A 16,679-nucleotide genomic window follows, 5' to 3' on the forward strand; every position below is an offset into this window, starting at 1 on the left:
CAGCTGGGAATCTTCTGTGCACAATAATTAATCATAATAAAGGTTGTAGTGAGGATTTGGTCTGAAAGTGGATTCCAAAGGCACAGATGGAGTATTATGGCATTAAGAGCCTGCATTTTTTGCCAAAGCAGCAACTCGCTTGTATGGGGGGAAAAAAAAAAGGCAAAAAAAAAAAAAACACCACTCACCAACCTACAGGTAGGCAGGCAGTCACCGCTAAGCAGGTTTTACATGGTTTGCCTTTCAGCATCTCCAGCATTACCTAGCCTGCAGGGACATAGCTTTAATAAAACGTCAGTGCATTTCCCAGGGCCACTGGAGGAGTGATGTACAATGGCTAAGGTTTGCTCAGTGAAGACAGTCAAGTAATTTTAACTTTCATGTTCATGCAAAACATCTTGTCAGCAGCTGATGAAAACTACCTAAGATTTTAAATGTCGCACAAAGAAATGCAGATGCCTGTGGTGCTTCCTTTCTGATTAAGCACTCTTGTACTTATATTAAATATGAACTCTCCTCCCCAGTGAAAGGGCATTTACCAGTGTTTAGGATTTAACCATGCGAAAAGTGAAGGGCAATTTGCTAACTCTTGTGCTGCCTTGTCTCTCCTACTCCTTTTATTCTTACCCCCAATTTTTAGTCAGCTATTCTCATTGTTGCCAAAAAAATGTGCAGTGATGTCCTTAAACACAAAGTATGAAAATAGTTTTTCTAATAAACGTTAATTGTAGCAGTAAAATAGCAGAATAAAATAACAGTAAGAAAAACAATCAATAAATCTGTACAAATATTAAGCACTAGGGCACAAACAGGAAAAGCAGCAGAGTCAGAGCACTTTATAGAGAAACCTGGAAGCTATGTCAAGAGAAGATGGGCAATGATGAAATGTTTGTGAGGTAATTGTACCAGAACAGACAGGAAAGAAGATGTATGACCAAAGGGAATGTAAGTGAACTGATCCAGCTCTTTTCTATTTTTCCCAAATCGTTGTCCTTTTAGATCCCACTGTGTCACCATGCAAAAGATTTTGAGGCAAAGCTTAGAATGATGTTTCAGTGATGGGTGCCTAGATTTATGTCATGATAAGCATGGGAAATGGGGATTCAGTCTATGATATCAGATTTGAGCTTCTCCAAAATGGAAGGGGGGAAAAAAAAAAAAAAAAAGGAATAAGAAGCCCTGCAGTTTGTATACCACTGGATCCTGGTAACTGGCTGTTTCATTGCTTCCGCTGGTCTGCCCTACTTACTATTGCAGCCGTGATGTGTCTACGGGTACCTCCCTACCCCAATACCTGTGGCCAGACGTGTTCAGCTGGTCCCTGCAAACCAGCCCAGGAAGACCATCTGCTTGGCAAGCAAAAAATGGGACTGTGCACAGCCAGTACATAACAGCCTTCAGAACAGAGCCAGAGTGAATACAAATAAACGTTTGTTTTGGAAGATCAACTAATGAGTCAATAGGATCAATATCCATAAGCAATATCAATATCTATTACATGGGCTGGTGTCTGTTCTGTGGACTAAGAGCTTCTTACCCCTTTAGCAATCCAGGTTAAGCATCTGAAGACAACCCTCCTAAAGAAGTTGGAGGAATTTTTAAGCTCTTCTTTTGGTATCTCTGGCTGTGGGATGAGCTATCAAAGGGCTCTTCAACAAGGACATTATTGTCCATCCAGTATGCTACACTTGAGCCAAAACATGAGCCAGGAGCCCAAGGGCTTATGAATAGTTAAGTGGAGATTTTCCAGCTTAGCCATTTCCACTACGGACGCATATTCAACAGCAGAGGTTACAAAAGCGCCTCCTGTGCCTTGGTGGATAATTATTCAGTAAAGTGACTTAAAGACAGACATATTCCCTCCTCACCTAAAGACTGAGGGAAAACACACTCTCCTAAAGCCATGACATGGTCCATAAAGATGTATCCAACAACCTCAGTTGAACAACACGTGTGAGATTCTCCAAGCATAGTAAAAGCCCCCACACCTGCTGGAGATGCTAGTGACACCACAGTGACCACTCAGTCCAGTGACAATAAGCAGCGTTTGACATAACAGGTGCCCAAGGAGCAACTAATTTACTGATTTGTGGCGTTTAGAAATCAGTGTTTCCTATGCCTCATTACTGGCATAAAGGTCTTTACTATTGGCCTTTTGGAATTTATTATAGTGCCATTTAATTGTAAATTTATACACAAGAACCCTTTCTCGCAGAAAGCTGTACTGGGTTTTCCCTCCACAGCTGTAGTTTCGACCATGATTGTAGTGGGATATGCCAACACATCAGGTAAGGGCAGTCCAAGTTAAAAAAAAGTTTTCAGTCTAAGAAAAGTGGCATCCGGTGGAAGCAGAAAGATGGGATACACACACTGAAAACCACAAAGCAACATTTGTCAGCACATACAGCATGTAGCCATGAGAACGGATGGCAACAGAGTTGTGTGAAATGTTTATGGAAAGCTTCTTCCTGTGCGATGAAAAACAGAGAGGTGTTTGCCTGAGATAGGGTCAGTAAGAAATGAGGTCTGGAGTTTTTGGCAGGAGATGGCATCTCAATAGCAGGCAAAACAAGAGGCAGGCTGAGGGCAGGCAGTGAGGACGAGTCATTTGTACTTGGAGTTCAAGCATGTGCCTGCCAGCTCCGTTGTCCCCACGGTGCCTCAAAGTCGCATGAAACAAGTCTGATCTTGGCTCACCTTAGCTCATTTAGTATCAATCTCTGGCAGGGCATACAGGAGAATGTCAGTAAAAATGGAGCCGTTAATGCATGGATTTTTAGCACTCCATACAATATGCCTGGCATTGCTGCAGCGCTGCTGGTAGGCAGGACGCTGGCACTGTCACCATGCGATGTGCCAGCACCTACCGCAGTTATTAGCATGTCTGACTTTGACAGGATGCCTTAAGAGTTTCTCTATGGGACAGCTGTTACATTACATCATGTCAGTGCACAGGATAGAGCTATTAATGACTCTTAATGCGATACACTGCATCCTGACAGTGCATGCTATTAGGCGTCCCTGAATCACAGATATTGATATACCAACCCTAAGACGAATGGTGCCAACGTGTGCTACCCACGTCTGCAACAGTGCATAGTAAAAACATTAGGCTAACACTCCAAATGTTTTAGCTCAAAGGAAAATGATGACATTTCAAGCCTGAGACTGACAGATCCAATGAATGTAAAAAGTAATCTGAATTTTACTTTTCAGGTGTCCACTTATCCTCGGGTTAATGACTGAGTGTTACAACCAGCTTTACAAAAATGTAACAAAAATATTGCAGCTCATTTTCTTGGCAGACTGTTTGCATCACTTTAGTTTAGGAAGCAAACCCTTTTACAATAATCACAGACATGTAAATCAGACAAAAATTGTGTTTACTTTGTTGCTCTCCAAATTTAAGCTGACCTAAGTGATTCGATACAAAATTTGTAGGAATAAGAACAGAATTTGGTGGACACATATTGCAACACGCTGGATTTGTATTACAGAATTGTTACGCCTATGAGGGTGATGATTCACCCTCTAAATGTACTGTAAATGCTGATACAGCATTCAGTTTGGTGGCACGACTGGCACTGTGAAACTAATACTAATAAAAGTTCCCTTCATTTAACATGGAAAAAAAAGAGAGCTTTCTCATAGCCAAGCATGAATACTGGGTACATGCTGATTCTCCGAGTGGGCGTTTGATCCTCAATTGTCAAGACTGGCAGACGTCCCCAAGCCATAAATTAAGTTGTTGCTGACAAATTCCTTTCAGTAAAATGAAAATATGGGGTCGTACTGGCCAATAGCACGGGAAGCGGAGTGGAGAGACTGATCCCACCAGCACTGGTGTGGCTGTGCTGCCCCAGCCACCAGGGCCTGCTGGAGAGGCGTCAGGGCAAAATGGCTGACTTGAGGCTCTCCGTCCAGAAATGAACCCCGCCACCTACCGCGTGAGCCGAGCAACAAGCAAAGTATGTGGCAGTGCCTGAAGTGATGGGTTATTATTAGCGGGTGATGAAAAGGAAACATATATATGTGAGAAATAAACTTGTGTTTTTGCAATAGAAGGTGGTTTTGCACTCAGGGTGCCAGAAGGAGCTGTGCTTCAGTACCAATCTCTTCTGAAGCAGCTCAAACCCCTTCATATGCTGCCAATATCTCCTTTTCCACTGGAGTACAGTGGGGGGTCTTGAATCCTCTGCCTCCCTGACTCCAGCTATCACACTAAAATAAATGCAACTTAAGCATGAGCTTAAACAAAAGTTTAAATGCAGTAACTGTATGACCAAGTGGCCTAACGCACTTCACTGCAAGTCATACTTCAGCCACGTTCAGACTAAAGATCAAGAGAGAAACCTGAACACTTATTTGTGGTGACCATCATGTAGGAATCTTTACTGCATAAAAAAAAAAAAAATGCTACTTCTTGGTTCAAAGCACTTCAGTCTTTCAGTGCCTTGGTAAGCCTCTCTTAAGATATATTTTCTCTCAGATCCAAAGCCATACAGGCTAGAATCAAGGGATTTTTCTATCAAGTTAAGCAGAGCTGAGGAGCCTGAAGAAGAAACTACACTCAGGACCAGCCCCAACATTGGACTGGCACTGCTCTTCTAGCTACAGCCATTTGCTTTTGAACCACTTAGTAAGATCTGTAAATGAACTGAAAATTAACTGTAGCTTTCAGGAATTTTGTTCAGCAACTACAACAGTGCCAGCTGCATTCCTAGTAATAGCATAGTCAATTCCTCAAAAATCAAGCAAAATAGCAAATGCAATTAATTTTATTGGCACCATTCCATTTCACTGTCACATCAGAAGGTACACTCTGACCAACGTCACGTACCCCAAAGACACAGAAGAAAGAGAGTAAATATTATTATTGGTGTTTGAATATTCAGTTTATGTTAATGTATTATTTATTTTGTTTGGCTTTATTGTAATAGAAAAAGCCAGCAAGACAAAATTTTATTTTTCCTGCACACACTTTTTTTTTTGCCTATTTTTTTCTTTAAATTTTGCATAGTGAACATTGCAAACTTTTCCTTTTTAGTTATCTGCCTCTGGCTATTATCTTGGAACAAAAATTAAGACACATTCAGCACAAAACCACATGTACTAGCTGGCCACGACTGTGCCTAGAGGTTTCACAATCATAGATGTTGGAAAGGAAGAGACCTATTAATTTATCTTTTTGCATATACCCTTGCAGTCTCATCTTTTCTATTTATTCTGAAAACCTCAGGTAAAGCAGTATCTTACATACGAATTGATGAGAAACAGCTTCAGTTCTGTACAGGCAATGAGTTGGCTTAAGGGGAAAGGAAAGTCCTGCATTTTCCTGTGTAGATACCTGATCCAATGCATTGGAATAACCATAAACCACCAGGCTGTGCTGTTGCCCTTAAGCAGTATGCATCACCCACAGAGCTACGCTGCCGCGCTCGATAGCTGTTATTTGATTGGGAAGACCCTCAAATCCTAGAAAACCAGAAACAAAACAAGCCTCTCAGACTCATTTTCCTCTTGATTTTACAGCTCAGTATATTTCATAGGACTTTGGCTCTCTATGTAAACCACTGGCAGCGTTTTCTGGCCACGAAATTCAGGTATGAAAATAAATAACCCATCTGCACAGGCTTAGCATGCAAACACTGCAAAGCTGATCTGTGAATTGATGATACACTCAGTGCAGTTTCCAACAAACCATTCCTTAATGTTTGTCACTGCAGATTACTTTCACTACTGCGTTCCCCCCCACCACACACACAGGCTGTTTCGGTTTTTCAAAGTTACATGTTATTTCAAAAACCACAAGTGTACTGAGGACACGGCTTGGGTGACACCTTAAACAGGCAGAGGCTGGCCAAGATGCTGACCATCAGATCTGTTTCCAGTGGTAGCAGCATTGCAGTTTGCATTAGGCTAATCATTTGAATGCTGGATAAGCCCATATTTTTTTTCAGACTATTTTTCAGATTACCCTCCCTGATATTTTATACTTGAGCTATTTCTTTTCCTGCTAACTTATAAACAGATTTAATTCTTTCAGTCTCTTATAGATGCTATTCCCAGAACCTTCTCTCAGGTTCCCCACCACCCAATTTATTATTTTGTTTCTATAGGACTGATCAGCCCTGACAACAGTGTGATTCAAAATTATTTTTCCACTCTGTGTGACTAAAGAAATGTTAACTGGAGAGAAGTTATAACATCTTTCATTCAATAAGAGAAATTTTACGTAAAAAGAATGTGTATAGCCATGCTGAGTCTGTCCAAAGGTAAAACATCAAATGCCAGAGAAGTCTGGAAAATCAAAGTAGAACAGAGTAGATGTAATGATGCTTGTAAAACTTCCCAGCCAGCAAAAAAAAAAAAATGAGTCTCAGTGAGAGTCGATGTGTTTGTATCTTATTTCCACTATTTTCTTCATTGAAATTGTCCAAGCACTTTCTGAAGACTTGTAAACATCTAGCATCTAGAACATCTGGCAACAAGATCACAGAATCATAGAATGGTCTGTGTAGGAAGGGACCTTAAAGATTGTCTAATTCCAAGCCCCCTGACACGGGCAACCTTCCACTAGACCAGGTTGCTCAAAGATCAATAGCGTAAGGACATGAGTCATGAAAAACTGCACCTATTGGTTTACACCTGAACCCACCACCTGCTAATTTTACCCATGAAAATATAAAGAAAACTTGGCTAAGGTTCAAGGTTGGATCCTGATACTTTCCTCTAATAAAACTAGACAATTAGGTGAGATCAGTTTTGGGAGTTTGTGACACAAAAGACAAGAACATCCCACATGGATTTTTGTTTTTGATTTTCCCCTGTGGAAATACAATTAATTTCATACTTCTAAAACTAATATAAGAAGCAGCATAACTCTTGATCATCAGAAGGAGACGATAACTCCTATGTTTTCTACATAACAACAAAATCCAGGAACCCAAGTCTTTAAACCTGGACAAAATAACTGAGAGTCACAATAGGAGATGATTTAGTTTAATTTTCTATTCCACCTCCCTAAGCATTTGCCTGTGTGTTGTCTTAACATTCCCAAATCTTTTATGATAATTCCCCAGCTACACTTCAACTTTTTGCTTGCTGCTGGAGAAGTTTTTCCATGCTGTCTGCTTTCCTCCTTGAGGGATGCAGCAGACAGTGCCTTCCGTCTTCCCACAGAGTACTCAGAGAAAAACATCTTTAGGTCAGATTAAAAAGAAGAGGGAAAAATACACCTCTTCTTTCATTGTGGGAATACGCTGGAGCACAATTCATTCTAACACAAGACACGAGAAATGTAACTCAGTTATTCAGCTCCCATCAGGGTGCTGGCAATGCCTTGATTTGTGGATCACATGTGAGTTGCAGATGACATGCCACAAGGTTGATTTCTCTCCCAAAATAGTCTCCCAAAGAATACAAACAGATTCTTAGCTACTGTAAAGCACAATAGCAATGCTGTAGACTTCTATCTAGTTCGTTTAAATGTGAATCTGTCCATTCAGATATGAGGTAACTATATGTTGAGGGTTTTCAGATTTTCCACTGTCTAACTTCTTATCTGAGAAGCAACTACTGCTATGTGAAGCCCGGTATCTTAGACTGAGTGATAGAAGTGAATATAAAACTACAGGATATTTAAAAAATAAAGAAATAGGTAAAAATCTCCCATGTTTTGAAAGGTTAAAAATCTTTCCCTACAAATCTGTTCAGTGCCAGCAAAAAGTTAATAGAGAATAAAAGAAGACCTGAGGAGACCATTCAGTTGTAGTTTTAGAAGGCTTATGACACAATCCATCACCAAAGCCCATTATGGAAATTTGATAGCTACAGGGTAAAAGGTAACTTTCTGCCATGGATTAAAAACTGTTCATGAGATAGGGAAAACAAAGGAGAAGAAAAAATAGCTAATTCTTGACATACAGAGAGGTTAATAAGGGAGTGCCCCAAGGCTTGCTGCTGGGACTGGCTTTTGTCACTTTAAATCCCAAGCATAATGTAAAAAGTGGTACCAGCTTACTCAGCAATTTTATGTGCTTCTCTATTGCAATGAATACTTGTACTTGCTTGTTTTAGATCATGCTCATGAGTCTGTATGCCTTAACTGGTAATAGCACCCACAAGACTATCAGGGCACGCAAAGAGGAAGCTTAATCTCGATGTGGTTACACTTCAGTAGAAATGTCCCAAGGGAAGAATCTGTGTTACTTGTGATTGCTCATAAATCAGAACAAAGACAATTTTCTTTCAAATCATTCAGTGAGTCTGAAGCTCTGCAAAGCAGATAAAATATTTTTTCCCCCTCTACACTGAAAAAAAAAAAAGTGGGGTCCATGCTGCTGCTGTGGAAGAATTTGCTAGTGCATCTGAATGAATGGTATTCAGCATCAAAAAGCTTATTTAAATACCAGGTCAACCCTGCCTTAAAGGTTTAAGTCGTACCATGGATTTAGGCAGACTTTCAACATGGAAGTAAATGGCATAAAACTCATTTTTCCAGTAAATATAGACAACTAGGAAAAAATGGTAGTTGAAGATTCATGCAGGTGAACATTTATTAATCTATCAGTACAGATATTAATGGATACAGTGACGGTTGTTTAATTCTCAAAACAAAACTCTAAACAACAACTCAGTGTCTGCTTATTCTTTAAAAGCAGCCCAAAATGGCTAATGTGTTGCAGATTACTAGTAGCAAAAGGATAAACCCAATAAAAAAGTTTTCTGTTGTTTCACATGCCCTTGATCTTGAATTGAGTTTCAACCACACCACAGAAAACATAGAAAACATTCAGAAGAAACAAACCAGAAATGCCTTCTAGGCAACAAGAGCTTTAAAAAGTGTTAAAACAGTTTTACACCCGATTTTGCTCCTTTTTGACCAGCAAAACCAGCACAAGTCTTTCAACTGTGCAGCATCTAAAAAGGCTGAAAAATTTCTATGGTCACACTGATTTAGAGAAATCTGGCTCAATTATCCAATGCACATATATCAAGATAAAAATACTAACTACAATGAATACTCATGATTCAGAACATGAATTGATTAACAGTTCAGCCAAAAAGTTGGCTTTGTGGTATATTTCATGTTAAGGCATCATGGCAGGGGGAATTGGCAGAAAGCAAAGTCGAACATTTCATTCCCATTGTCAGCTGATGAAGCAATGATCTCAGAAAATCAGTTCCCTTATGCCAATGCATATTGATGAATGTGAATATGTAACGTTTTCATGTGCATTACAAATAATGTTGCCTACCGTAGGCCACCTAAAATATCTAATTTTTCTAAAAATGTTATTGGAAGGCTTCCCATCACACACAGTACATTTACCCTTTTCAGAATAATGTAGAGCTGAAGTCAATAATTGTATTTTATTTCAAGTTGTGTGTAGCACATGCAAAGCATTTGCCTTCTATTCACAATGTGAGATTAGCAGTTGTGAGTCCTGAGGGTCCCTGCAGGGGGACAGATGGATATCAACAGTTGATTTCCAACTAGAAAGGAATTCAGATTCTACCCATGATCTTTATTGGTATTGATGGGGACATCTACAAAAATTAAATATATACATGTTGACAATTTTTTCTATTTTTTTGTATTCTTCAGCATCTCCTTTTCTCTCACTCTCAAATACATTGATGAAGGTAAGGCTGAGGATACTGCTTTAGTTTGTTAGAAATTTAGTTTCTCCATTGCCTTTAGTGTTATTTAGCTGTTAAGAACACTTTAATTAAACTTCAAGGCCTACTAACTGTAATAATCTCAAAAGCATGTATTTGCTGGAGCAAGCTGATAGCTTTTGCTCATTTTTTTTCCCCTTCTGAAAATGGTTTTTAGCAAAAATCAACGTTATTTTCCACAGCAAAATTTCTCAAGACTTCCCGTCCATCATGTCCAGACCTCTACAGTTATAAGAAGTCATTATATATTATTTCACTCATTGTATGATTAAATATAATCTTGTAGTTTCTTGCCCACTCTGCTCCTAACATTTGACAATATCAGTCACTAGATTAGAAATTACTCTCATTTCCAGACTAAATGTATATGCAACTATTTTTATTGAGTGTTACCATTTTTCTCTTATGAAAATATTTCTTTTTCTCCTCCTGGATATTTATTTGCTGTAAATTTATAAGAAGGAGACACCTGCATCATCTGCATCATTTTTCTAAGATGAGCCAACCTGTTTCAGCCTACCACATTTGGGGGGGGATAGGAAAGAATTTACTTTCTCCTCACCACCCCAATAAGCCTTGTCCATTCTGACCTTACTGGAAAGCATCATTATTGACACAGAGAAATCAGAAAGATATGCATCATTATTGGAAAGTACATCAATATCTTATATTTCATGCCTTATTTCTGTACTATTCCACTGAATCTATCCTAAATTAACAAGAGCTGTTGAATGTTACTGTTTGTCCTCGAGTACGTGACTTTGTTTGATTTGACATTACAAAACAAAATAAGCTTGTATGATAGTTTGAGATGAACACAGGTGCAGAGATACTGGCAAATTCTCCAAGATACAATTTTGATTTCTGACTGCTCTACCACATTTCCTTGGCTGCTCTGAACTTGCACAGGGCTCAGTTTCGCAGGTCTTGAAGTCATCAACAACAGTAAGTTGTGTGCTGCTGTATTATTACATTCTTATTTGAAAAAGAAAGCAAATCCATAGTGGTTTTGGCATTGTAGAGTAACATACTTAGTTGAAAATAAAATCTATACTTTTTCTTCACCATCGTAAAATTTCATCTTGTTTCTTTGAAACCAGGCTGATAGAGAGCAGCCCATCAAAAGCAGTGGAGCCAAGATGTTAAAAACAAACACGAAATCAAATAGCACCCCACCCCCAACTTTTTGAAAAGTTATTATTCTATGTGGAAATGCAGAGCCATTGCACTGTTTAGAGTCACTCCTCCAGCCTTCCTTGCTTGGTTTACAGGGCCCCCAGTGACCGTTCCTCCCTCCAGGCTCAGCAGCCCCATTTTGCAGCTGTTTTTGGCACTCCGGTAAGAGAAATGAGGGAAGAGCATTTCTTGCATGGGAGAAACTCTGGGAACGAGAACAAAGAAACAAAGGTGCTGCCAAATAGGGCTTCAGTGACCTGGAGTGGGCCAGGAGCATCAAGACCTAATTTGTGTATTATTTGTGTAACAGCACCATCACCAGACAGTCTGCTAACGTGCCATCTTTGCATGGAAAGGAGGCAGGAGGGATTGGTACCCAGCCTCTCTTGTCTCAACCTTCTGCCTGATTTCCATCTCACAGCAGCGCTGCTGTATCCCTTCTGCCTGGTAGGAAGCAAACTGCTTTGGCTCAGGGCAGGAAACAGCAGCACTCCCCATAACACACACCCCCCTCAGCAGAAACAGTCTCAGATTTTTTTTTTTTTATTATTATTTTTTTCTCCTGTGCAGAAAGCTGCTTTGTATAATTCCACAATGACTGAAAGGATTTTCAGGGGAAAATACATTCAAATTAAAGTCAGTCACTTTAAAAACATGGAAAGAAAATTGCAATCAAACTTCTGCCAGAGAAAAACAGGCAAAGAGAAGGAAGAAAAGCCTTTCTAAGAGTTCTACAGCTGGGAAAACCTAGAAACATAGTTTTTCAGAATCCACAGAAATGCCGATTTGCTGCTTGTTCTCACTAAAACAAGTATGCTGGCTTAAAAAAATACCTGTTGTGGTACAAGTGCAGAGATATTTATGCAAAGATTTAAAAGATGAAGAGCCCAGGGAACCTGAAGCTGCCTGACAGACCAGCCTGATATATCTGGGATCTAACTGCTGGCTGACCAGGAGCAAATGTATAAACTGAGATTAATCCCAGAAGGAAGAAAGCAAAGATTTAGCTAACCACTGCTGCAGGATCATGTGTGTTAATCAGACTCATTACCTACAGCACTGACCTCAGCACTACATTAATTGGTGATTAATTTCACCCCTGCTACAGCTAAGTCTGAGCCCATCGTGTGCTTTTTGAAGGAGAATGGATGGACTTGGGGTCAGCTGGGAGAAAAGGGAGGGGAGAAGGGAAAAATTGAGAAGAAAGAAACTCCTGTGTGGTGAAGGAGGAATAGCCATTCCGTGGTACTTCACTTCAAGCAGTGAAATGTCAGATGCATTGCATTAATTGCTGTAAATCTTAACTGTGAGAACTCCAGGATATTGACAGTGTTTTGATGAGCTGTGGGAGAAGATGAGCTCCAAGCAGCCTCCTCTCACAGGAGGTCTTCCCCAGCCTAGCAGAGAGGGGCAGCACCTTGCAAAGCCACTGTCAGCTAATGGAGAGCTTTAAGGTCTGAGGTTTGCTATCTCATGGCATGACTGCAGAGCAAAGAAAACTAAGTCTGAAGCCTTATTATACATCTCACCCTTATTGCCAACACTTATATGCCAATGGAGTAGCAGGAAATCAGCTGAGAAGTGTTTGCTCTATTTCTTCTGTTGCACAAAGGCTGTCTGACAGCATTATCAGCTAGAGAGAAATAGCTGCACACTGCAGTGTAAGTGCATTTATTATGGCTGGATTTTTGATGATTGGAAAATTCCTGGTGGGAGCTAAGAGAAGCAAGCATCTGACATTTAAAACATTTTAATTCCACCTTGATGTCCTGCTAACACTTTAAAGAGAAAAGAGTACATGCAGTTTCGTTCCACATTGATGCATAATGTTCCTCTGATTTGGTTTACTCAGCCTAATGCCAATTCTCACTCCAATATTCCTGTGTAATTTTAAGGTTGATGTTTATTTTTTTAAACCATAACAGATTTAGGAGTTGTCTTCTGCAGCACTAAGTCCTAGACCAGACCCACTTAAATTGGGGTGACCCCACATAAACTGGGTACAATCTACCTCAGAACTCCTTTTCATGTGCCTGTATGCATTGTAGAGTCACTCTGTGTCCTCACAGTGTGAGACAGAATTATCTATATACCCTTTTTTGGTTGTCCAAAAACAGATGTATTCAGAAATATTACAGTGCTACTCTAGTAAGGTAAAATCGTGCAATTAACCGGCTCTTTGTTTTCCTAGAGCACGCTTTGCATTTCCAACACCGAAGAATACCTGGTAAGGACCAACAACATGACATTTTTAGCCATTAGTAATTACTTAATTGCTCCTGCAGCAGAGGGCCCCCAGCTTCCAACTTAATATCTTTTATCCATCATCTTTGCACAGCTCAAAGCACAGGACCAGGTGTGTCCAGGCCTGGTCTGGTGCCAGAGGCTGCCCTGGCAGGATCAGCAGCGAGCTCCTAGGCTGTGGGGGAAACAGGCCCAGGCCCAGGCCTGGCTGGCATCACTCCCCTCGTCTGCCCCCTACAACATCACACCCATGATGTTCTCACAAATTAACAAAGAAATAGGTGTGGGGGGGAGCAGCACACGCTTACTCACTCTGATCTCCCTGTCTGATCGAATCAGAACTTCCACCTCCACAGCTTTAAACACTTTTACCTGAAAACAAAGCAGAAAAGACAAACCTGAGAGCTGATTTTCCGTCTCACTGCTTCTTTCCTTCAGCAGAAGAGCATTCTCAGACCAATCAAGGACTGCCAAGTAGCCAAGCTCCTTATATCTGCGACTGCCCTGCTGTCAGATAAGCAGCAAGTTTAAGGAGCCAGGAGCGTTACGTGACTCAGAGGATATGCTGCTTCTTATATGTAAATAATTTACCTAAATAATGACACATTGCCAAACAACTGAAGGAAACACATGTATTTCTGCGCAGCTTTGATCACGCATCTGTGCTTTCCCTGCTTTGCCGAGACCTTTACCTGTAACAGTGTACTTTTATAGCTGCTGATATGAAGGCAGTTTTTTGCTCGTTTTAAACTTCTTTCCAAGAACTGGAATGAGGACATGGAGATCTATTCTTTTTTTTTTTTTCCTTTAAGCACTTCACAGTTTTAATTCAGAGGGTTGATTTGTCATCTGAGCAGAATATGATAGATTCCACCTTGCTTTAATTAGAAATTTAGAAGTATTAAAATCTAACATAACATTGGGTTAGTCGTCAAACTCATTTATTCATTTTTCACATTTGGTCTTCCATGTCTGTATGAATGTGGGATGTCAGTTCAGTACCTGGGACTGAGAAATGAGTCGGTCTGCTAGTGCCCCGGTCAACTAACTGCTGTGGCATTGAACTACTTTCTTTTCCGTGTTGTATTTTCTGATGAAAAAAAAAATATATATATATATAATAATAATCTTTTTAAAAAATCATATTTTCTGTATTTTTATTGAATCAAAAATCAAATCTTACTCTAAAAATAAATATCTGAAAAATAATTCAAGTTGAAGGGTTTCTACTGTTCGGCTTTTGCCAGTCTGCAATGTTGTAAATCTCATGTTGTCACTAGATTGTGTCTTCTGTCCTGTCTGTATTTGCCACATGCTTTATAAACTCCTAAGCCTGAGCCTGTTAACGCCCTGAGTTTTGACCATCTAAAGCAACACCAAGGACTTAACCTGGAGATAATGTCTGACTCACTCCAGACACTCACATGATCATTCCCAGACTGCTATGATGCTTTGGAATCAATTAAGTAAAACATAAACATCATTCATACCATGGTAAATTATAAAAGTGTGTTCGCAGCAGAAGTAGGCACAGCCACACCAGCACTGTTAGCTAACCTGGTTAATGATTAACAAATAGCACAAGGAATATTGGTGGTGACTCAGACTGCAAGACTTCTCAGGAAGAGGGATGCTGAGATGCATGTGGATCTTCCAGCTCTTACCAGGATGTTTTCCAGTTTTAGAGCTATGCTGCTAGGTCTTCCTTGTGTCCTTTGTTCTAGAACCCTTCGCGCTGCTCGGACGGGTCTCCTCCCTATTGCAAGCTTGTTCCTTGCTGTAGCCAACAGAGCTGCTGACCTGAGTCCTCCACGTAGTGTTTCCCTGCTCAAGATCTGACTATACTCAGTCAGATATTTGCTGCTCAAGAATGATTCTGTTCTGTGCCAGCAGATTTAGTCAGGATTTTTTATTTAAAGGTGTTTAAATTTAGGATGTGAAAATAACAGATGCATTTTTAGCTTTCTGTAATACCATGCTTAAAAATAGCTAGGGGACACCAAAAGAGCCTGTGATGAGCAGAGTCCTGGGAGAAGCTGAGTGCAGCAGGCATGTGATTGATAATCAAAGAGGTGAGCACATTCTGCAAGGAAAGCTGGCACAGGGAAATGGTTTTTAGGATGGCAAACTCATGAGGAAACCAGGCAGAGTGTTTTTGAATTGGGATTTCTCTATATTTCTACAGTATTTAAGAAAACATGGCTTGGTTTATACAAATAAACATCATTGCACCCAATACATGCTTCACTAATGCCAACTGTGTGTTACTTTATTGAACTGGACTGCTGGATTTTTTTATTCTGATGATTACTTTGTGAAAAACATTCACTGAGACAATGATATTTAACATACGGATATTAGGTTTATTTTTCTATATACATTAAGCTAGTTCTGCCTTTCAGTATTATAACTTGGAAATATAATCTTCCTACACTTCGTAAGACTTCACTGGTAGCTTTGATCCTTGATCTGTTTATATGGTAATTATCAGCTAACTTAATTCTTTTGTCAACTAACTTAACTCTTTAAGTAATTTAAACAAACTTCAGGTTACATTTTTTTTACATTGGATTTTTCTGGTATGATAAAATGAAGCATATTACAAGTCAAGGTTGTTTTTGTTCAACCAAAACAACCACATTAATTCTAAATTCACTGTAAACAAGAAACAGAATAAATGTTTTCCAAGTAGAAAAACAAATCTGGCAAGGAATAAAACATGATCATTCTTTTAAATGCATAATACAAGTGTGCAGAAACACAGAATTTCAGTTTTGAAGAATGTCAGAATATTTCACAGTTTGTGGTGGTGTTTTTTTTCCATGCATTTTAAGCTGATTCTTAATCTTAACCAGCCTTAGTCATTAATCTGTTTAATTTCAGGTATTTATAAACTGTCCACATATCCAAGCCTGAATTTTTTGATTCTGATCTGAACTGGGACTGATCTGAATGTGTTGGTTTTGTAGGTTTGTTTGTTTGTTTTAGACAGGCACTACAGTCACTGACTGAATTTACCTGAGGATAAACTACAAGCACTTAAATAATCTGACTTGCATAATAGTGTGGTTCCACTGATGTCATTGATACTATCATAGTTTATATATGGATCAGAAGATTTATTGGTTTTAATAACTTGCCAGCAGGTGATTTTTCACATCAGTACTTCCTTGACTTCAAGTTATTGAAAGTAATCTCTTGAACTGTGTTTGGATAAACCACATAGATTTAGTTTCTTAAATTTTTCCCTAGAAAATAGGTTTTCCAGACCTCTTAATATCATTTTTCTGATCATTTCCAATATAAGTTTGGAATTTGGACTGAAGAATTAAACAGACCATTCCAATAACTGTCTCAGCACTACTACATGGACAAATACCACTGCTTCCCTATTTTCTGTTGTGCACTTATGCATCCAGGTGTTGTACTAGGGCTTTATATTCAGCTTATCTCTGATCCTTGCTTCTTGCAGTGCAGGACAATTCGATTTTCTAGGCTTAGATACATAAATTTGTCAATGATTGTTTATAGTAAAAATATATAAAATGTTTTTTTATATTAAAATTTTATTTATG

At 39.4% G+C, this 16,679-nt stretch overlaps 1 protein-coding gene and 1 long non-coding RNA gene across 3 annotated transcripts in view; one reads left to right on the forward strand and one right to left on the reverse strand.

The window, feature by feature from the left end:
- Positions 1-13,630, reverse strand: part of BCHE (butyrylcholinesterase) — a 54,738-nt gene extending 41,108 nt beyond the window's left edge. The window contains exon 1 of one of the 2 annotated variants that reach the window (XM_080604308.1): positions 13,503-13,630. The gene's annotated coding sequence lies outside the window, so the exon portion shown is untranslated. The remainder of the gene's footprint in view (positions 1-13,502) is intronic. The other variant, XM_080604306.1, reaches the window with a different exon arrangement.
- On the forward strand, positions 12,006-13,673 carry LOC308199734. Its single transcript, XR_013954900.1, has 3 exons — positions 12,006-12,521; positions 13,052-13,087; positions 13,543-13,673. It is a non-coding gene; the product is annotated as an uncharacterized lncRNA (long non-coding RNA).
- Positions 13,674-16,679: the final 3,006 nt, after the last annotated feature.

The sequence above is a fragment of the Anser brachyrhynchus genome (genome assembly GCF_964034855.1).
Source record: "Anser brachyrhynchus genome assembly, chromosome: 9".
Classification (NCBI taxonomy): Eukaryota; Metazoa; Chordata; class Aves; order Anseriformes; family Anatidae; genus Anser; species Anser brachyrhynchus.